This window comes from Odocoileus virginianus, chromosome 18, assembly GCF_023699985.2.
Source record: "Odocoileus virginianus isolate 20LAN1187 ecotype Illinois chromosome 18, Ovbor_1.2, whole genome shotgun sequence".
Taxonomy (NCBI): domain Eukaryota; kingdom Metazoa; phylum Chordata; class Mammalia; order Artiodactyla; family Cervidae; genus Odocoileus; species Odocoileus virginianus.
This window is the reverse complement of record NC_069691.1, coordinates 40,409,452-40,433,630: the sequence shown is the minus strand read 5'-3', so window position 1 is coordinate 40,433,630 and position 24,179 is coordinate 40,409,452. Positions and strand designations below refer to the sequence as shown.

The window sequence follows — 24,179 nt, the reverse complement described above, 5'->3', positions numbered from 1 at the left end:
AGTTTTTGTATAAATTTTATCTATTTCATTCTATAAAAAATGTTGTTAGTTGTAATTTAAGGGGCACCTTGTCTGTTTGTTTGTATCTACACACTTGAAAAAATAGAGGTGGAAAAAAATGAAATCTGTATTGTAATTATCTCTATGTGTTATGACTGTTTTTGAGAGCAATTTTAGATTCATAGGAAAATTGAGGGGAAAGTACAGAGATTTTCTATGTATTCTCTGCCCTACACATGCATAGTCTCCCTCACTATCAACATCCCTCACCAGAGTGGTACATTTGTTACAATTGGTGAACCAAAATTTATACATCATCAGTTCAGCTCAGTTCAGTCGCTCAGTCATGTCTGACTCTTTGCGACCCCATGAATTGCAGCACGCCAAGCCTCCCTGTCCATCACCTACTCCCGGACTTTACTCAAACCCATGTCCATCGAGTCGGTGATGCCATCCAGCCATCTCATCCTCTGTCGTCCCCTTCTCCTCCTGCCCCCAATCCCTCCCAGCATCAGGGTCTTTTCCAGTGAGTCAACTCTTCACATGAGGTGGCCAAAGTATTGGAATTTCAGCTTCAGCATCAGTCCTTCCAATGAACATCCAGGACTGATCTCCTTTAGGATGGACTGGTTGGATCTCCTTGCTGTCCAAGGGACTCTCAAGAGTCTTCTCCAACACCACAGTTCTAAAGCATCAATTTTTCAGTGCTCAGCTTTCTTCACAATCCAACTCTCACATCCATACATGACCACTGGAAAAACCATAGCCTTGACTAGACGGATTATACATCGTAGCCACTCAAAATCAATAGTTTGTATTACAGGACACCCTCTGTATTGTATATTTGGTGGGTTTGGACACATGTACATGAAGGTATCCATTGTTATAATATCACACAGAGAATTTTCACTATCCTAAAAGTCCTTTGTGCCCTATTCATTCCTCCCCACTGCCCAACCCCTGGCAAAGACTGATCATTTTCCTGTCTCTATAATTTTGCTTTTTCCATAATGTTATATGGTTGGACTCATATAGCACATAGCCTTTTCAGAGTGCTTTTTTTTCACTTGGTAATATACATTTAGAGTTTCTCCATCTATTTTCATGGCCTAGTAGCTTATTTCTTTTTAACACTGAATAACATGCAATTGTCTGGATGTACCACAGTTTGTTTATTCATTCACCTACTGAAGGACATCTTGGTTTCTTTCAAGTTTTGGCAATTATAGATAAAACTGCTATAAACATCCATGCACAGGTTTTTCTGTGGACAATCTGTGTGTTTTTACAAGAAAAATCTCGGAGTTTTTTTTTTTTTCCCCCAAAACCCAGGCATACTGATTTGATCATAGTTTTACTGTTCTTATACTCCCCCAATCATTACCCAGAGGATTCCATATAAATTCACACTGTGTAGAAGCTACTTCGGGATAACAATTCCTTCAAGTCTGAACCATTGAGATAGGTAGTTTCTAGCAAGCTTCAGATATCCCTCCACATTAAGCTAATCCTGTTTAGGAGATACATTAAAGATTGAATCAGTGTTTTTATCATAATGCCTTTAAAGCAAGGGTCTTCAACTGACCAAATGTAATGCCTGATGGTCTGAGGTGAAGTTAATGTAATAATAATAAAAATTAATTGCATAATAAATGTAATGCTCTTGAATCATCTCCCCATTCTGGTCCCTGGAAAAATTGTTATCCACGAAATCAATCCCTGGTGCCAAGAAGGTTGGGGACCACTAAAAGTTTAAGACATAGTAGTAATTCAGGATGGGTGAATTTTCATGTCAAGGGATATTATAAATTGACCCATCAGTTTGCATATTTGGAGTCCTGAAATCTTAGGGTCAGAAATTTCACTGTTATATTCATGTATCTAGAGAAGCCATTTAGCACATATATTTTTGTTAACCCATTAAAATTACACTGAGCAGTCAACTTGTGCCCAAGAGTAAAGTAGAATCTCTGAGGTCACAGAGCCTCTTAGGGACAAAGGAAGACCTTAAACTCAGGTCTTTGATATTCAGTTTACTGTGGTATCCAGTAGGGCACAAGTTGTATAATACTGAACTATATACCTGTGGAGAAAATAAAATGCAACAGCTGATGATACTTAGAAATATAAAAGTATCTAATGTGCAGGGGAAAAAGGTAATGATGAATTTCTGAAGTTTATATTCATATTAGCAGAACCTGAGTATCACACTTCCAGATTATTCAAGTACTGAAGAAACCTCTCAATTATTAACAAATTACAGGTTTGGGACAAGTGATGACAGATCAGGATTTAAAGGACAAACAGCTCTGCATGTTAAGACATGCCCTGTATAGGGCCCAGATGTTTAATATAATCCCCATGAAATTCTAATCTTTTCCTAAAGTGCTTTCACACATTTGGTTGTCATCATTTTAAAATTGAAGACCATCTAGCACTGGAGCCTGACAAGAATATTAAGTACATCATTTATCTGGAAGGAAGCACTAGGAATAATGTTACTGCCTCTCCTACAATAAGAATTAGACAGATGATCTCTGATTGGCTGGAAAACGTTCCAGCTGTGCTGTGATTTGGTTTAACTGCCCAGACACTGACCTGCTTAATGGTTTACTTTTAAGCCTGGTTATCTTTGAAAAGACTTGGATTTTAGGGCACTGTATTTTGCCTTAAATTAAAACAGATACATTATTTGAAGGAGGAAAAATAAGTGAAATTCTTTGTGATTAAGGCATTCAGTCATATTGTGCAGTGCGCTGCTTCACTTCCTTCCTTGACGCAGAGAGGTTTTTTTAATTTATTTCATTCTGGCTGTGCTGGGTCTTTGTTGCTGCCACGGCCTTCCTCTAGTCTTGGTGAGCGGGGGCTACTTCTGGGTATGGTGCACGGGATCGAACCCATGTTCCCTGCATTGGGAGGCAGATTCTTAACCACTGGACCTCCAGGGAAGTTCAACCCAGAGAACTCTTGCATACCCTTGACAGCTATTGAAATGTCATCTGAAATATTGAGATGATACGAGGAACTGTGTTCCTCTTTCCAGCTTTCCCTCTGTGGACCCGACTAAGAATATACCAGATTAAAGAATTTGGACATCACCTACACAAGCTTTTTTTGAGCCTCTCAATACTCAGTAGCCTAATTTACTCGAGCTTAGGGTCATTTCCTTGAATTTCTCAACTTCTCTTTCAACAGCACCTATTTAACTTGTAAATGTCACTTGCCCGAATTTCTAGGTTCCTTATGGTGTCATTCGTCTGTGTTTCTTTCTGATGGTCCCTTATGGGCATTCATTTAGGAACTTGAGGGAGGGAAAAGATTTGGCCCCAATAATGGCAACACTTATAAAGGTCTGAAGTCATTATTACTCTGCATTCCTCAGATATACCCACTTTATAAATTAGTGTCAAAGGTAGGGAAGGCTGGAAGACTGGAGGGATAGAGGAGGAAAGGAAATAAGATGAATGACAGGTTTTAACACAAGAGGTCTGTTCTTCAGACTAGGTGGCACTTTTAATAATGGATATTCTCTAATGCCTGTTTATTTCAGAGATAAATAAGTCACCATGAGAGTCTGAGATGAGAGATGGCATGAGTTTGAAACCCCCTTTATAATTCCGTGAAAAAGAAAAATGGAGAACAGAAATTATTTTACAAAGCTATTCTACCCATTTAAAGGAGCATTGTGAGACTTAGTTCCTATTTTATGATGTCGATTATATCTGTCATAGTCACACAAATTACATTCATTATCTGGAGGAATTTTTTATTATATATTATATGAAGTTCCCTTTTGTGCTCTGTTACAGAATATTTATACCTTTGACATGGCCATTATCAGGGAAACATCATATGTGAACGAGTAGGAAAGTAGCAAACAGGATTTCAGAACACGTGAGTTGTTGTTGTGCCTAGCATCGAGCTGTGTTATTTACTTTGGGGAAGTCCCTCAACCCTTTGTAAACGAAGAGAAATTAAATAATTGTGGTCGTACATGGAATGACTTGGCAATATGCCTTTCTTATTTAAAATGGATATGTGCTGTACTTCTCTGAAGGCTCAGTGATAAAGAATCAGCCTGCGGTGCAGAAGGCAGAGGAGACCCAGATCCCTGGGCCAAGAAGATTCCCTGGAGAAGGCAGTGGCAACCCACTCACCTGGAGGATCCCACCACAGCAAGCCCGGTGGGCTATAGTCCATTGGATCGCAAAGAGTCAAAGAGTCAGACATGACTGAAGCAATTTAGCATGCAACAGCAGGCACTGAAAAACGTTTAATCATTTTTAAAACTTTAATTTCTATACCTTGTTCAGAATTATGATACTCAAATATAGATATTTTCATGATACTACAGTGGTGGTTTTCAAACATTGTTTATCATGACTCAATAAATCAAAGCAGTATTTATTTATTCATATTATATTGCAGTTAAAAGGCACCCATGCAGTTAAAAGACATACATGCATGTGAATAGCCAAACAAGACTCTAAAAAAAATATTATTTCTACTTACGATGCACACTTTTTTATTATAATCTATTCCACTTTTTAAAAAATGCCTTTTTTGGCCCACTTCACTGATTTGGAAGCTAAGTGACGTAGAGCATTTATATTGCACTATGCTGTGCTTAGTTGCTCCCTCGTGTCTGACTCTCTGCAACCCCATGGGCTGCTCTGTCCTGGGGATTTTCCAGGCAAGAATACTGGAGTGGGTTGCCATGCCCTCCTCCAGGGGTCTTCCCAACCCAGGGATCAAACCCAGGTCATCTGCATTGCGGATGGATTCTTTACCAGCTGAGCTACCAGGGAAGCCCTTCTACTGTACTACCGAGGGATAAATTGTTGGTAAAAATGGCATCATCGGCTCAATGGACATGTGTTTGGGTGAACTCCGGGAGTTGGTGATGGACAGGGAGGCCTGGTGTGCTGCGGTTCATGGGGTCACAAGGAGTTGGACACGACTGAGCGACTGAACTGAACTGAACTGAACATGGCCTGTGTAGCCCCATGAAAGTGCTAAGTGCATTGAACTTTTTCAGTATATTTTCTAGTGACCAATTCAGATCTTGGGTAACTGGTGATATTCATCACTGGTTTTCATTTTTCACAGAGTCTTAGTATTCAAGGCTCTTGTCAAGTCTAACATATTATGATTCCAAGGAAAGGGTATCTGAATCTGAAGGCTTAGAAGGCAGGATTCCTTACCTTCTGAGTCACCAGGGAAGACCAATCAAATCATTTCCATTTTTTTAAAAAGATAACCTCCACTTTATAGAATCCAGACCTTTCTTCTAGGCATTTATTGCTCTCTAAAATCTGCCTCTGACTTTTCTCTTAGACAGCTGTACTTTATGAGTACAGAAAAATGAATTAACTGTAGCAGACTAATTCTTTTGGTCTGATTAAGAGACTACTCTATACAAGGCACTGTTCCAGTTGCTGGAAATATACTATGGAAAGAGACAAAATTTTTTATTTTATATTCTACAGGGAAATCAGAAAAGTTATAGACAACCTATTGCTAGATAAGAAAAGTTATATTCAAATATGATACCTTTTATTAAAATATGTGTGTCACATATTTACAGAAAAGTCAAAAATTATATGTAAAAATTTAATTTGATAGTATTTAAATCTGAATTTTAAAGTGCATGCATCCTTAGTCATGTCTGACTCTTTGCTACACTTTAAACTGTAGCCCAACAGGCTCCTCTGTCCATGGGATTTTCAGGCAAGAATACTGGAGTGGGTTGCCATTTCCTCCTCCGGGGGATCTTCCCAACCCAGGAATCAAGGCTTCATCTCCTGTGACTCGACCATTGAAGGCAGATTCTTTACCGGCTGAGCCCTTGGGGAGACCCAAATCAGAATTGTGGAATTAGAAATAATTTTTATTCTTTGGTAGCCTGTATTTCCAGATTTCTTACAGTGAACATTTACTATTTAATTGTAAGAATAAATACATATTATGTGTATGTTCATTTTATATATGCCTACTCCTGGCTTTTCCGTTAGGTATGTAGTTTACTAACATCTGGGGCCCCCCCCCTTTTTTTTTATTCATATATAACTTGCTCCTCCAGAGTCTAACACAGTTTATTTGATTAAGTAAATTATTTGGAAAAAATGATTAACATAGCTTCTGCCTGGAAGGAGTTTACAACTAAGGGTGAAAGAGCTCTGTTAACAACCAGAGAGATTACGCAATGAGGACTGTAATTAGTGTGTGGGCAGGGGCTCAGTGGTTAAGAATCTGCCTGCAAAGCAGGAGAATCGGTAGACCCGGGTTCTATCCCTGAGTTGGGAAGACCTCCAGAGAAGGAAATGGCAACCCACTCCAGTATTCTTGCCCAGGAGATCCCATGGAGACAGGAGCCTGGCGGGGTACATAGTCCATGGGGTCTTGAAAGAGTTGGACACGACTTAGTGACCATACAACAACAACATTGCTTCTGGCAAGTTGGAAACTTTTTTATGAAAGAGATAACTGAGATGTGACTTGCAGAGTAACTCTAAGTAAAGATGCCTGGCATGAAATTGCCATAAATAGTATTTATATGTCTCTAGTACTCTTGCCTGCAGACTGGTAGGCTGCAGTCCATGGGGTCGCGAAGAGTCGGACACAACTGAGCGACTTCACTTTCACTTTTCCCTTTCATGCACTGGAGAAGGAAATGGCAACCCATTCCAGTGTTCTTGCCTGGAGAATCCCAGGGACGGGGGAGCCTGGTGGGCTGCCGTCTATGGGGTCACAAAGAGTCGGACACGACTGCAGCGACTTAGCAGCAGCAGCAGCAGCAGCAGCAGTCTCCCTTAGTTTTGAGACCCTTTTTCTGCATCCCTAAATCAGAACACATTGTAGGAAGAAGCAAATAGAGACAAGGAGACAGAACTTTAAAATCAGAGTGGTCTTGAAAATTATATACCAATTTGGATCATGGTTAAACTCCACTGGAGGAGGAAATGACAACCCACTCCAATATTCTTTCCTGGGAAATCCCAGACAGAGAATCCTGGACGACTACCTTCTGTGGGGTTGCAAAGAGTTAAGACACAACGGAGCACACACATATACACACACAAGCTCTACTGAAATTGTTCTGTGGTGTTAGTATTTATGAGTTCTTTGTCAATATCCACTCTCCTGAGATCCTCCAATTTCCAGTGAAAAGCGCCACCCTGAGGCTTACCAGCTTGCCCCCACCATCCAGAGCAGCTTTGCGCTGCTGTTGGCAGAGAAGTCTCTAGGCCTTGCCATTGGCAACAGCTGAGCGTGCTGTGGCAGGAATCAGTGACTCTGTTCCTCACATGGCTGTTAACTCCATTTGGGGGCTCATGCTTCAAAATGAGATCCTTTTCTTATCTGGCAGTCTGATTAGAAAATGAGCTGGGCCACTGTAATTAGGATCCAGATTTACTGCCTGTTTCTGAGAGAGATCCAATGGGGTTGTAACATCTCTAGCCAATCATGCCATATTGCTCAACCTTACAGCACAGCTTATTAGCTGTCCATCTGCTTTTACATGTGGGTTTCTGTCTCATCAAGCAGTTTGAGCGAGTACTTCATGCCTACTAGAATTCACTGAAAAATAACTGCATATCTGTTGTAATATGACCCCATTGTTATTTACAGTTAATTAGAAAAGATGAGTCAGAGTATCCTAGTCTCTATGCATAGAGTAAGATATCATTTTAAGGCTGGCATATTATTTTCTTTCACTTGATAAATGTTTACTGTCATGGCTCAATAAGAGATGAGCTACACTCTGCTAGTTTTGGCAGTGTCTGCTTAGTGGGAATGTTGAGCTTGTCCTCCCGAATTACAAGTCCATTTATTTTATCCAGTTTCATTAATCTTCCAAGTACCTTCATGGCCAATGATATGGCCACTGCTAGTGCTGACTGGAGAATTAATTACAAATAGACTACAGCAATGCATCTATGGGAGCCAGACCCCCAAATGATTGGATGTCATTTTAATTAACACAGAACAGACTTGCAATAGAGTGCTGAGTTCTTTGCAAAAGGAGAGTCTCTAGAGAGGGGAGCCAAGGGCAGGATGGAAGGGGAATAAACAGCACTCTCAGGGAAAAGAGATTGGAAATATAAATTTAAACTTTAAAAGCTTCCTGGTAGACCATATCAGACAATGCGGATATTTCTCCAGGGTTGTGAAAGAAAATGGATTTTAGTTGGGATGGAAAGAGTTACATCAGCTGGAAATAAATTAGGAATCTATGTTGATTTAGAAAAATGCAATGGATTTGAAGTCTCTCTTGTATTTCTCACTGCTAACATGTAAAATGTCATCTCAATTCTGTTCATCTTTTCATCAGAAGCATCAACATGTCAAATACCATAGAATCAGTGAAACAAAGTCAATAAACCTAAGTTCTAAAGTTAAGGAAGAAAATGACTGTCATTGTTCTGAAAAAAAATAGTTGTTTGTTAATTGAGGGTTTTTTTTCCCTTTAAGATTCCTGTTTCTTCATGTGTTTACATCATAATTTCAGAGATCCATTTCTAGGAGGGAATTTTTGTTTTCTTGAAAATTATGTAGTTTATACATAATAGGCTTAGTACCTTTGTCAGATTGATTGATGAGGATGATGAAGGTATTAGCTAATATTTATGGTGGCCTGAAGTTGTGCCAGGTGCTAGGCTAAGTGTTCCTACCCTTATTGTATTTACCCTCACTGCAAACTTGTGACATAGGGAGTATGAATACCTCCCATTCAGAGATGTGAAGTTCTTCATCAATCACCACAGGAAATGCAGGGTTCCTAGACACTGCCATTTCTGGAATTCTAATCCCCCTACATCTCTGCACCTCTCTCTATCTGATTCCCCTTCTTTCTCTCAGCTCTTGAAACCCTGCCGCTTTTTCTTCATGGTCACCAGAAAAATGTTGAATAACTTATTCTTCCCCAAATGTTTTATTAGATCACTTTGATTTTTTTGGTTTATTTGCAACCTCCCTCTACCTTGATAACACAACTTCCCATGCATCCTCCTTAAGACGTGACTGTTTCACTCTCATCCTCCCCAGAACACTGCACTTAAGTGGAATGCAGACACTCCCTTCCTCTGATTGATGTTGTTATCCCATTTCCTCTTCTTTTCTAAAAACACTGAACTCTGACTTTTACAACACTAGGCTATACCAACCATTGACTCTCGTTGCATTCATCACTGCCAAGCTGCTCATTCCTTCTCATGTCTTGAATATTTAAGTCCTGGCTCACTGTGATACCCAGCACTGTTTCGATCACAGTTCTTAGTGACTTCATAAATGTGTGGAGTATCCTTCCAATGGGCTTCCCAGGTGGTGCTAGTGGTAAAAAATGTACCTACCAATGCAGGAGGCATAAAAGATGCAGGTTCCATCCCCCAGTCAGGAAGATCTCCTGGAGGAGGGCATTGCAACCCTCTCCAGTATGTTGCCTGGAGAATCCCACAGACAGAGGAGCCAGGAAGGCTCCAGTCCATGGAATCCAAGTGTAAGACATGACAGAGGTGACTTAGCAAAGCATATCCTCCCAATAACCTGGTCTCTCAGCACCTTGACCTTCTTTCCACTTAAGACTTTGCCCTTCTTAACACTGTAGCTGCTCACTATACATGGTCATACTGTAAACTTTGTGATCACCAAATAAGTGTAACCTTTCTGTGATCTTAGTTTCACCTGTTCCTCTCTTGGACTATCCACTCTTCTCTTTACATCTAACTTCAACCCACTGATTATATCAATATTTCCTGTACTTCTCATAATTGTGTCTTTATTTTTCTTCTTAGCCAGCTTAAATTTAATATTCAGTCATTTTAATTAATTCTCTTACCTGCCTCCATTTGGTTGTTTAATTTGGGAAAAAAAAAAAAAAAAGGAGTCGTGATTAAAGAAAGCTTTCAATCTGTTCATTGTTTGCAACTTTGCAGGTGAAGGCTAGAAGAAAACACAGAACTGTTTAACTTGTTTTAGAATAGCTTTATATTCTTCAATTTCAAATGAATCAGTTAGCTCTTACACTCTCTGAAATGAATATTTCCTACTCTTTTCCTGTCTCTCTCTTCAGACCAATACTTCCTTTTTTTCAAATGATGGCATTAATTACAATTTTAGTGAGAAAATAGAGACAGTCACAAGAAGCACATCATCAGTTCCCACCATCATGTCTATATCCCAGTGAGCAGCAGTGCTCTATACTCTTATTTCAGTGGGTGAAATCCCTACATTAAGAGCTAAGACCACCTTCTCTATTTGTGTCACTGAAACTGACCCCTTTCACTTATTCAAGGTTGTTGTTTTATTGGGTCTATTCTCTTGATCATACATCATCTGTTTCTCCCATTCCACTATATCATTCTGACTTGCAACATGCTATTATTTCTACCATTAAAAAAAAAAAAAAAAAACCTCTCTCTCATGACCCAAATTGTCCTGTTAGCTACCAGTTTATATTTTGTGTTCCCTTACCAACATATTTCTGGGAAATAATGATCAGTGCTTACTGCCTCCAATTGTTCTCTCTTGAACCCGCTAAAATCAGGTGTTAACCAAAACTACTCTTGTCAAGATCACTGTTGCTAAATCCAGGGATCATTTTTCAGCCCTTGAATTATCAGCCAAGTTACTCCATCTTTCTTCATTACAGGATACACATTCTCTTGGTTATCTTCCTACCTCACTGGCCATTCCTTCTCAATTTAATTTCCTGGTCTCTTTTTATATCCTAAATCTTGAGTATCTCAGGTTTCAGTCCACATACATTTTCTCTTTTCTCACTACACTTACTTCTTGACAATATCATCCCATCTTGCATTCTCAAATGTCATCTGCTGTCTGAGCCTAACTTTGTGTTTCTAACCGAGGTCTCTCCCCTAAATTTCAAACACATGTATTCAAGGGTTTATCTGTACATCTAATAGGCAGCTCAAGCTACACATATCCAAATTTGAACTCCTAATTTCCTCCCCTCACATTTAAACATTCTCCTCACACGACCTTGCCCATATTAGATGGTAAGAATTCTTTTTAGGTGCTCAAAACAAAATCTTTGAGTCATTGTTTATTTTTCTCTATCTCAAGAATATTACATATCCATTATATCAGAAAAATATGCCAGTTATTTGTCAAGAATGTTTCCAATATTGAACAGAGAGAAGAGAACAAACCAGTTCTATCGCTGAAAGCTTAATCTAAGACATCATTATTTCTCACCTGAGTTATTTAAGTGGCCTCTTAGTAATTCTTCCTCTTCAGCCTTTAATCTTACAGCATGTATGTATTGAGAGGTAGAAGGATATTCTCTGCTTAAAAACTGCTAATCAATGTCCACAGCTATACCTGGAATGTTGGAATTTAATCAGTATTTGTTGAGTGAATGACATGAAGTTCAAAGCACTCCAGTAATCACCCAGACTCTAGAAATGTAAAATTCTCTCCCTAGACTCAATGTCCTTAACTACCATGTTATATATATCTTGAATATTTTACTTAAATATTTTCTATAAATCAAACCTTTAAAATTTGCATTCTTCAGTTCTAAGAAGCAATAATTTACATATAAAGATGTATAGTGTAAACATGCATGTGTATACACACAACCACTATTTTAGAATAGTATAGACCACCCTCCAATACTGAAACTTAAGCACCTCAAAAAAGAAATGTTTCATACATAGCAAGATATAATTTCTACATGGTATCAGATACTTCCCAGTGTTTAACAACAAATTTGGAGGCTCAGAGTCAGATAGCATGGGAATATTCCATACATTTAATGATCCAACAATCCTTCACATAGAATACTTTATGCATTTGTAAACCTTACAGACCTGCTATGATTAAGGAAATTCCTCCCCATTTTCAATCTATATAAAAAATCATATGTATCTTGTCTTATTTAATGAGATAGGCTAATTACAGATAGGCTAATTGAAGATATATTCCTATTTTCATATAAACAATGAAAAATGAGAACATTTCAATAGATTTAGTGCCTCACTTCTTTTCATCGTAAAATATTTTCATTAAGCACTCATTTGTGTATAAGGGTCTTGTCATATGTTACATACTCAGATTGGTTTAATATAAATACCAGATTCTGCCATGTAAAAATTGTGGGCTGTAACTTTAAGAGCTTTTTCAACTAAGTCTGTTTCTGGAAGATTTTGTGTATCAATTAAACTCGAGTTTTTATCATTTGCAAACGATTATGGGTTTCAAAGTGATACTGTTCCGATATCAGAATTGTCAGTTACTGTGTCCTTGGGATCTTATAACTAACCCCTAACTGATACTTCAGTTGGAAGTCCTGTTGCTTCTCTGGTGCTTAACTTGTTCATACATTAACTTGAAAGAAGTCTTTTACCCTCAAATATAATGACTAGTTCTGTTGTTTTAAAGATTTTTGTATGCTTTTTGTTTTCCTGATCCCTTATTTGAATCATTTTTCCACACAGTGTTTGTTCTAGTAAATTTTTGTTTGTTTATTTTCAATCACTAAGAAAAAAAAAAGTACTCAAGAACGGACGATAGCAAAAATAACTTGGAAGTGGCAAAAGAGATGCAGTCTTGGTAATTGACTTTATGGTATAGAAAGAATAAGTCTAAGTTGTGAATCCTGGAAGGTGTGCCCAGGAATAGGCTGATTTATGCTATGAAACATCTGAGAAGTGCAGGAAATAGATGTATCAGACACTGCTAAAAGCTAGGGGTGGTACAAATGGATATTCAAGATCAACCGAGAAGGTTTTGTTTTTGTTTCTTAAGTATATTTTCTGAAGCATGATCATAGTCTTCCAGTTTACATAGACTGTAAATACCTTTATTATATCCTACTATAACCTGGAGGTGTACCCTGGAGACAACTTATATAGATGCTTTGTCCTCCAGGATCAGGTATGACCAAGGGCCAACATATCCACCTGAATTCAGACTCTCTTTTGGTAGTGATGGTAATAATCAGAAATTAGGTAGTAGTGATAGTTGCACAACCTTTTGAATATGATAAATACCATTGAATTAAACATTTTGAAGGAGTGAATGTTGTGGATATGAGCTATATCTCAATAAAGTAGTAGCATTAGGGCTCTAAAAGCAGTCTTCCCAGCCCAGGGATTGAATCCAGGTCTCCTGCATTGGAGGCAGACTCTTTACCATCTAAGCCACCAGGGAAGCCCCTCTAAAACAAGAAATACTTGAAGTTAATAGGCTAATGCTTTCAAATTACTAGAAAATGATATCATCTTAGAATTTAAATAGTTATCCAAACCATCAATCAAATATGAAGGTAGAATTTTTTTTTTCCAGACACAGAAAACCTTAAAAAGACTTACTTCCTTTCCTCTCTTTCTCAAATATATATTGAAGAGAATGATGCAGTAAAATCACACAATAAACTAAAAAGAGGAAGACCTAGAAACCAGTACTCAGAGGACTAGACACAGACTTTAAAAAAAAGAGAATTTCCTGAATGATGATAAGAAGAATCTCAAATCATTGACTGTCAGATGTAGGGGAAGTCAGTACAGATCAGGGTAGGATAAGGGAGTGCTCTAAGGTGCTATGTACAAGAAAAAAGGGATGCAAACAAAGATTTCCTGATTTGTCTGAATATGTTGAATGGAAGTTTAAAACTTAAAGATTTCCTGATTTGTCTGAATATGTTGAATGGAAGTTTAAAACTTGTGGTGGAGAATTTATGAATAAATTGTTATAGTTACAGATAAAACTGTAGAAATTGTTAATATGAAAATTGTGACAGTTACAGAGAAAGCAAACATAAAATATTTGTTTACTATTGCCAATTATTAACTCCAGGGAAGAGAGGTTCATCCATGAATTTTTTTTATAGTCAAAATAATGTAAACATTGATTACGGAAGTGGAGGAGGGCAACTGTTTGTATCTGTTGATCATTGATCTAAATCCTAATCTACCATAGCAGGGTCCATACAGATATAAAATTGAGAAATAAGGATGCGTGCATAACATTTAGAAATGCGGAGGTAAAAACATTTAGAGAGTTTGTAGAGGTACCTATGAGGGATGGAACTCATGGATGGAAGGAGTGGGATGGGGTAGTGACCATCATTTTTCATTAAAAAATCTTATCATTTGACTAATGCACATATTATTTGGTTAATATTAAAAAGATAGAAAACACCTAGCTAGGTGTGTTAAAGAACAAGATTCAAAGTGAGACTATTTGCTGTGAGACTGTCAGACAAATATTTAACATGTCCTAGCATCAGTTTCCTCAGCGGTTTTATGAAGACTTTGCATTCAGTCATTATTTTACTTTATTCTGACTTTGTATTGATGCTTTCAGGAGTCTTATACTCCTAAATCCAAGGCTGAATTTTTAAAATCATGGTTTCTTGGTTTACTCCATTGACCTCAGACTCATCCTTCTTTTAAGTTCACATCGCAACTTCACAAATAATAGAATAAAGATCCAGAGGACTACGTGGAAATATAGCGATAACAAAATAATCCCATAGCCCTTGGCTTTATGAACCTATTGTCTAAGAGTAAAGCTAGCGTCATTTCCCTTTAGAAATTTATTCATTCCTGAATTTAACTGATCAAACTTTAACAGTTTACCTTAAATATCATACCATTAATATACATATAAAATATCAATTAAAAAATCCATCTTTCTGAAATGCATTTAGACAGTATAAATTCTTTCTAGTTGCATTCTCAAAGTAAATATCATTGGAAGTCAAAGAAGAGACATTGGACACATAGCTCTCATTTACAGAAGGAAAAGGAGTACGATTCTGATAATGCTAGAAAAAATAGAATGTTCAGACTATGTTAGAAAAAAGCCAGTGCAATCATTTTAGTGAGACAGCAATTAAAAATAAAGTCATTTACTCTGTGTGTTCCACTTAGGGGAGCTTGCTCCTGCTACCATTCATCTTCAGATGAACAAACTAGCCTTCCATAGGTAACTCTCTTTCTCCTGAGTTGTAACATAAATTTGCTAAGTTGCTTCAGTTGTGTCTGGCTCCTTGCAAGCCTATGGACCACAGCCTGCCAGGCTCCTCTTTCCATTGGATTCTCCAGGCAAGACTACTGCAGTGGGTTGCCATTTCCTCCTCCAGGGGATCTTCCCAACACAGGGATTGAACCCAGGTGTCCAGCATTGAAGGCAGATTCTTGACTGTCTGAGCCAGCAGGGAAGCCCCAGTATAAGTCAGACTCTCCCACTTAGAGCAAGATGTTTCATCCTGATGTTTGTTTTCATTTTTCCTGAAGGGTAGTGGAGGGGTTCTGAGGAATCAGAGAGTGGAGACTATTTTAAATTGTTTTTCTTCTGGTTGATTGCCTGCCAAGTATTTAAGAGTGCCTAGATCCTTAAATTGTACAGAATAATTCATCTTGAACTTTAATATGCAAATAAATCACCTAGGGATCTTGTTCAAATGCAGATTCTGATGATGAGCTGGTCGAGGAGCTGAGATGCAGCTTTTCTAACAAGCTCCCAGGTGGGTGCTATGCTACTAATCTCAGAAACACAGTTTGAGTAGAAAAGATATAAAATATTTTTTCGGGTGATCTGTAATGTCTGCTGTTCTGCTTTGTCATATATTTTTTTTTTGTCTTTAACTTTGGCTAATGGATGGTTGGAAGGATTCTGTTTTGTGGGTTGGATGCTTCTGGAGGCTTTCCACTTACATGTGTGTGGAGGGGAATCTGTAAACATAAGACATCACTAAATTATGTGATTGAGTTGAAATATAAGAATGCATTAAAGTAAAATTTAAAATTAGACTGATTAAGGAAAATTCCCAAGTTTTCTTGGAATGAGATAATAACTCTTCACCAAAGGGAGAGGAGAGTGAGTGAAAGAGAGCCTGGGTAGACCATAGAAAACACTGATAGAGTTTATATTATGTTAAAGGATAAGATTTTCTAAATGGATGATACGCTTTCATCTGCTAGAAGATTTTAACAATCCTGCTTCTGTTTGTAGCAGTGTTCAAATAAGTGACTAAAATACAGACAACCCAAATGGTTCAAAAACTAAACAAAAGTGATTGTTTTTATTTGTCATTTTATTTGTCCTTACAAGTTCTCTCATTTTTGCCTTTTTATTTTTTGTCCAAGGTGACAGTATTACTATTGAAGTAAAGATATTAGATTTGTACTTTTGTGAAGATAATTGATAATCATAGAGTTGCAATATGCAGTAGGTAGATATTAATCTAGCATTCACTGGGGGAAGAAGTTATTATCAGAAGCTTATGCTTTGTAAGAGTGCACAGCATAAAGACAATGACAGAACCAAATGTAACTTTTTCCTGCTACCTCTGAAACTTAATAAGCTTCACATGTGCACCCACCATGAAAATAGTTCCTCTTAGTCATTTGAGGCACTTTAAAACATTTTGGATAGGGGTAGTTGTTTCTTTTATTAAGGTAGTATTCAGCTGAGGGATTAGTCACTGTGTATGTAATGTTTTCACACTAAGGCAATTAACTGTAGAATTCAATAAATAACAACACTTTAACAAAAAGCTCATTTGAATAATCACTACCTAAAACAAGACTAGCAATGCAATTCTTTTATTTATTCATCTTAATTCTTTTTTGCATGTATATCACTAGAGACTGTAGCTGAAAGTAAACAGTATGTTTATGATCGTATTTCATTGTGCTTGGAGATTTCAGAGTGATTCATCATTAGCTTTCAGCTGGTTTAGTGCAATCTTTAAATCCTTTGCTGATTAGCTTCTCTTATAATTATTTGTGCTCAGGGATTTTTGGTAAAAATACAAATAAAAATAAAATTACAAATGTGCACTTCTTATCTTTTTCTTCACAGAGATGAGGTGAGTAAGCGCTTTCTTTTCTTCCTTTCAACTTATTCTGGCTCATAACCCTGCTTATTGTAGCATGAAGCTAAACTCAGCAGTAGCCACAGGACTGGAAAAGGTCAGTTTTCATTCCCATCTCAAAGCAAGGCAATGCCAAAGAATGTTCAAACTACCGTACAATTGCACTCATTTCACATGCTAGCAAGGTGATGTTCAAAACCCTTCAAGCTAAGCTTGAGCGAAGAACTTCCAGATGTACAAATTGAATTTAGCAAAAGGCCAAGGAACCAGAGATAAAATTGCCAATATCTGTTGGCAAAAGCAAAAAAATTTCAGAAAAACATCTACTTCTGCTTCATTGACTATGCTAAAGTTGTGGATCACAACAAACTGTGGAGAATTCAGAAGGAGATGATAATATCAGACCGCCTTACCTGCTTCCTAAGAAACCTCAGGTCAAGCAACAGAACCATACATGGAACAATGGACTGGTTCAAAATTTTGGAAAGAAGTACATCAAGGCTATGTATTGTCACCATGCTTGTTTAACTTCTATGCAGAGTACTTCATGTGAAATGCTGGGCTGGATGAATCACAAGCTGGAATCAAGATTGCTGGGAGAAATATCAACAACCTCAGATATGCAGATGATACCACTCTAGTGGCAGAAAGCAAAGAGGAACTAAAGAGCCTCTTGATGAAGGTGAAAGAGGAGAGTGTAAACCTGTCTTAAAACTCCACATTAAGAAAACTAAGATCATGGCATCTGGTGTTATCACTTTATGGTGAATAGATGGGGAAAAAGTGGAAACAGTGAGAGATTTTCTTAGGCTACAAAATCACTGGAGATGGCAACTGCATCCATGAAATTTAAAAATGCTTGCTCCTTGAAAGGAAAGCTATGACAAACCTAGACAACATATTAAAAAGTAGAGACATTACTTTGCCAACAATGGTCCCTGTGGTCAAAGCTATGGTTTTTCCAGTAGTCATGTATGGATGTGAGAGTTGAACCATAAAGAAGGCTGAGCACCAACGAATTGATACTTTTGAATTGTGGTGCTGGAGAAGACTCTTGAGAGTCCTTTGGACAGCAAGGAGATCAAACCAGTCAATCCTCAAGGAGATCAACCATGAATATTCATTGAAAAGATTAATGCTGAAGTTCCAATACTTTGGCCACCCGATGCAAAAGGTAGCCTTATTAGAAAAGACCCAGATGCGGGAAAGATTAAGGGCAGGAGGAGAAGGGGACAACAGAGGATGAGATGGCTAGATGGCATTTCTGACTCAATGGACGTGAGTTTGAGCAAACTCTGGGAGACAGTGAAGAACAGGGAAGTCTGCTATGCTGCACTCCATGGGGTTGCAAAGAGTCAGACACGACTTGGTGATTTAACAACATAATAACAATATCTTAAATGCATCTGTGTATATGCTGTGGTTTGGGATTAAGGAATATATTTGTTTATTAATTGCTTGATTGGTTTTTTGTTTTTAATTTTTTTTTCTGTGTGTGTGTATAGTTTTAAATTTATTTAATCCTTATTTAATCTGTATGATATCTGGTATTTAAGTTATTTTCTTTGAAATATTTCAAGGAACTCATTTTCTTCCTTACCTCTCTTCATTTTAAGGGACTGTAGTTTTCTTCTTTGTTTTCTGTTTGGTTTTTCCATTCTTTCATGGACAACTTTCTTTCCCTCCCTTAATTTCCTTATCCTTTCTTTTTTTTTCCTTATCCTTTCTGAATTTACCATAACATCAGTTCTAGACCCAACTTTGCATGATGGTTTAGCAAATTTATGCAGGGTGACTAGCAACAGATAGCCATCTCTTTCTAATTAGCCCCGTCCTGGAAGAGTGGAATATTTGGTAGTTTGGGGATATCTTTCCTGGAAGTGAAGATAATGCTAGCCATGAAAAGAGAGTTTTTAAGTTGGGCAAAACAGTGAGCCCTCTTAAGTAAGAAGATACATTGTTTAGTATACTTCAGGCAAAACAGCCTTAGTTATTTGGCTTGCTTTTTATGACATTGTTCAGCTGAAAATTGTCACTGGGAAGCTGGAAATCCAATATGAATCTGTGGCTTATGACAATAAGAGACTGTTGGGTAATAGTTTCTTTTTATCAAGGTAATAGCAAAATATAAACTATCCTTCTTCCCATATCTCAAAACAGTGTGATTCTTCTGATCAGAGAATTTCAGTTAAAGACCCATAGAGTATCATTTCTTTCCTAACCAAGTATAATATTGCAAACACCAAGAAAACCATTAAAAACATAAAAGATGGTGCTATTTAAAAGCTGGAAATGTTTAAGTTTGCCCAAAGTCTAAATTAAATGTATTGCCAATGCTGTTTCAAAACCATCATGAATACATTTGTGTAGGGTTAGACATAGATGGGAAAACAGTGGAAACAGTCAGACTTTTATTTATTTATTTATTTATTTTTGTGCTCCAAAATCACTGCAGATGGTGATTGCAGCCATGAAATTAAAAGATGCTTATTCCTTGAAAGGAAAGTTGTGACCAACCTAGATAACATATTAAAAAGTAGAGACATTACTTTGCCAACAAAGGTCCATCTATGGTTTTTCCAGTGGTCAGGTATGGATGTGAGAGTTGGATTGTGAAGAAAGCTGAGCACCAAAAAATTGATGCTTTTGAACTGTGGTGTTGGAGAAGACTCTTGAGAGTCCCTTGGACTGCAAGGAGGCCCAACCAGTCCATCCTAAAGGAGATCAGTCCTGGGTGTTCATTGGAAGGACTGATGCTGAACCTGAAACTCCAATACTTTTGCCACCTCATGTGAAGAGCTGACTCATTGGAAAAGACCCTGATGCTGGGAGGGATTGGGGACAGGAGGAGAAGGGGATGACAGAGGATGAGATGGCTGGATGGCATCACCAACTCGATGGCTATGAGTTTGAGTGGACTCCAGGAGTTTGTGATGGACAGGGAGGCCTGGCGTGCTGCGATTCATGGGGTCGCAAAGAGTCGGACACAATGAGCGACTGAACTGACCTGAACTGAGACATATGCTAGGGCTTCCTTGGCCACTCGTACTGTAAAGAACACCTGCAATTCAGGAGACCTAGTTTGATCCCTGGGTGGGGAAGATCCCCTGGAGAAGGGAATAGCTACCCACTCTAGTATTCTTGCCTGGAGAATTACCTACCTGTACAGAGAAGTCTGGTGGGCTAGAGTCCATGGGATCACGAAGAGTCAGACACCACAGAGTAACTAACACTTTCACTTTCACAGACATATGCTTTGAGATTTATATTTTTATTTTGTTATCTGTTAGTAAGAGCTGCTGAGTTTGTAACATTACATATTAGAGGATGAAAATTAGGAAAAATACTTTATTTCACCTTAAAAAGCTTTTTGATAGGAGTTCAATTCTATGTTGCATATTATACATGTGTGCTAAGTTGTTTTGGTCTTATCTGACTCTTTATGACCCTATGGACTATAGCCTGCCAGGCTCCTCTGTCCATGAGATTTTCCAGGAATGGTTACTGGATAGGTTGCCATGCCCTTCTTCAGGATATCTTCCTGACCCAGGGATCGATTCGCATCTCTTATGTATCCTGCATCGGCAGGCATGTTCTTTACCACTATTGCCACCTGGGAAACCGCCAAACAATATTTTATTCTTGTGGTTCACTCTCCACTACCAAATGCCCCAGTGCCTGTTAGCTTTCCTAATTCTGCATGTCTGTAAAGTGTAAGAAGTCCCCAAACTATTGATTTGGATATTTTTACCAAACTGGTCACCAGGTTCTTGCTAATATCAGAACACTGTGCTGACCAGTAGACATTATTTACTTGAAAAAATATGGTAAATCTTGTGAGCATAAACCAAAGTCTCACTGGCACTGTTCTCTGTAGAATGGTCATAGATTTCACTTTTGAACCTCATGTGAGGAGGCTTAATTACTGACTTTGTAATGAGATTCCTGGCTTCCCTGATAGCTCAGTTAGTAAAGAATCCTCCTGCAGCGCCGGAGACCTGTGTTGGATCCCTGGGTTGGGAAGATCCCCTGGAGAAGGGAAAGGCTACACACTCCAGTATTCTGGCCTGGAGAATTCCCTGAACTGTATGGGGTTGCAAAGAGTCAGACATGACAGCGAATTTCACACTTCTAATGAGATTGAACTATGAGATAGATTCACTTGAAAGGTCCATGTATAGCTAGATTCAGTCTTAAAGAAACCTCAGTCTTTGGTAGCTTTGATGTCTTTTCGTTTTTATATGAATTTCCTTCTGGTTTTTATTCCCTACTAGATGACTTCAGATATAGTCCATCAGGTCCAGGACTGCAAAATATGTTTTAGTTCATATAATTTATCTGAATGGTCATACCTATGGGTAGTGAATTTAGGTTAGTGTTTATTGTCTAAAACATCTGTCAAGCCAAGGAGAGCATGACTTTTATGTTGAGGTAAAAGGGCAATATTTTAAAGAATCATGCATGACTATGCTGCCACAGTGTAAAGTCCAAAGTATGACAGCTTTGAAACTGGTATCTTTTTGAGTTCTATCTATGCTGGCAATGATAGAAGTATTTATGGAAATGATTACATAGTAATTAAGAGAGGTTGCAATGTTATCAACATTATTTAAATGTGTAGTTGCCTTCTACACGTGGAAGGAATGAATACCTTCCACGGGTGTTCAGAATAATAGTTGTAGGAACATATCCTAAATGTGGAGCAGGTTACTTAGGAACTAGCAGATAAAAGGCACTTTTTTCCTCTTCTCACAGCTGGAATGCAAGCATTTTGCAGAGTCATTTATTGCTCTAAATCTCGTTGACATAAATATTTTTGATAGGACAGTCAAGAACAATTTTTCTCTTTAAAGAATAGATTTTCCTTTGAATTCTTCTCTTCATTTAGCAAATATATGAAAGTTTTATTCCATAAGAGACCATAGAATTTCTTCCATACAGAACCTTTCGAAAAGTGTATAGAATCTGGTGTAAGTATGCATATCAGTATGCATAAACCGTAAATGAAGTCCAGTACCTCCTCTAATGTAACACCATAGAAGTTTCCCGAGTGCAAGTTAAGTTGCGCATTTTTGTCTTATGCTAAATCACTTCTCAGGACTTCCTGGGTGGCTCAGTGGTAAAGAATCTGCTTGCCAATGCAGGAGATGCAGGTTTGATCTCTGAATCCAGAAGATCCCCTGGAGAAGGAAATGGCTACCGACTTCAGTATCCTTGCCTGGAGAATCCCATGGACAGAGGAGACTGGCGGACTACAGTCCATCTGGTCACAGAAGAGTCAGACAGTACTTAGTGACTCAGCGACAACAGGTCACTTCCTAGTTACTGTGTTAAACTCAGACATTTTCCTGGAAAAAAAAAAAATGATGCTGTATTTTTTCTCTCCACTTCTGACCCCTCCCCCTTCTTGTACAAGTGAGTGTCAGCTTCTGTATCTGCCTGGGTCCAGCACTTAATTTGCACAGCTGTTTGAGATAGCATTCCCGTATGGTGATGAAATAAGGGTAAATTTTAATTACATACAAAAGATGTTACCCATAGAACTTCCTCTTTTTTGGAAAGTTATTGCTTACTGCTTTTTATAAGTGTCATACATACATACATTACTAATCCTAGCAGTCTGGCTGTAAAATGAGGGAGAAAGGTAAAAAAATGTCCCAATTTCTTAAAGTGTAAGAGGAGATTTTTTTTTTCCTGAGTATTGCTCCAGGCAACCCTGTTAGTGTTCTTCTTTACCAGCCTTATTTTCTTCTTTTTCCATCACACTTAGAAGTATTTCCACACTTTCCTGTGTTTCTTCAGCTGTTCTTACACATTTATTTATGATTCTTCAGAGATCCTAGCTGAAACCTCATGGATTATCTTAGGCTCCAGCATAGGAGAGTGAAGACAGATGGTGAATAATGTGGATTTAGGGATACGTAGGCAGCGTGAGTGTATGCTCAGTCATTCAGTCATGTCCAGCTCTTGTGACACCATAGACTGTAGCCCGCCAGACTCCTCTGTCCATGGAATTGTCCAGGCAAGAATACTGGAGTGGGTTGCCATTTCCTAATCCAGGGGGGTCTTCCTGACCCAGGGATCGAACCCGTGTCTCTTGTGTCTTGGGCATTGACAGGCGGCTTCTTTACGACTGAGCCACCTAGGAAGCCCTCTATAGGCAGTTACTCATGTTCAGCATCTAAGTTGTGTGATTCTTTGCAACCCCATGGCTTTCAGCACACCAGGTTTCCTGTCCTTCACTCTCGCCCAGAGTTTGCTCACTCGTGTCTTTTGAATTGGTTATGCCCTTCAACCACCTCATCCTCTGTCACTGCCATTCTCCTCCTGCCCTCAATCTTTCCCAGCATTAGAGTCTTTTCCAGTGAGTCAATTCTTTGCATCAGGTGATCACAGTATGGGAGCTTCAGCATCAGCCCTTTCAATGAATATTCAGGGTTGATTTCCTTTAGGATTGACGGGTTTGATCTTCTTGTTGTCCAAGGAACTCTCAAGAGAATTCTAAGAGTTGACCCCAAAAGAAAAGGATCAAGGAGTATGTTAATTTGTCTTCCCTCTCCAATTCAGGCTCCCTGTTGGTATAGTTAAGAGATTAGATTACCTACACCCTGGACAAGTGATTTCTTTGTTCTTCAGTTTATTAATATAGCAACTGTTCAATGAAAAATATACTCAAGTAGTATTTATGTCCTAGGAAAACTGCAGGATTCCAGGGATTTAACAATAAATAATCCAGGAACAGAATGGTCCCTGTTCTTTGGAGTTTTATTTGATGAATTCCTTCCCCTTGTTCTTTCCCTTCTGTCGGCCCCCGAAGGTCTTATAACAGTTAAAACAGACTAAAGCGCAGTTATTTTTTTCTTGCAGGAGAAGCATTTTTATTAATAGTTTTAGCAGGAAAAAAAAGACTCAGTTACACTGTAACTTCCCTGATAGAAAAGATAATGTGACAACTCCACCCTATAACGCCAAGTAGAAAAATGGATTGTCATTTAATATTAGCTAGTGTATATTTATTTTCACAGCAGGCCTTGAAAGGTGTGATTATCTGGAGGAAGATATCTTGCAGAAGCATGGCATCTGAGTGACCAGAGAGCTGGCATTTGTGAACTCTTGTGAAAGATAGAAGGTAGCCTATTTCAGTGCAGATAAATGAACTTGTGACACAGGTCATGATTTGACAAATTTAGATATGCATTGAATTATATGAATTTCATGTCTCTCTGTCATGAAGAATTATTTCTAACAAATTCCGGGTCTACAGAGATAGTTTGAAAGTGTCTTATCTGTTCCTTCCTTATCATACCCATCACCAGCTCATAATTGTACT

General features: G+C 38.2%; 1 protein-coding gene across 6 annotated transcripts in view; it reads left to right on the top strand.

Moving 5' to 3' along the window:
- Positions 1 to 24,179, top strand: part of LINGO2 (leucine rich repeat and Ig domain containing 2) — a 1,346,710-nt gene that overhangs the window by 436,765 nt on the left and 885,766 nt on the right. Inside the window, exon 4 of one of the 6 annotated variants that reach the window (XM_070480604.1) lies at positions 15,440 to 15,496. The exons of the other annotated variants lie outside the window; for them this stretch is intronic. The gene's annotated coding sequence lies outside the window, so the exon portion shown is untranslated. The remainder of the gene's footprint in view (positions 1 to 15,439; positions 15,497 to 24,179) is intronic. 6 annotated transcript variants of the gene reach the window in all.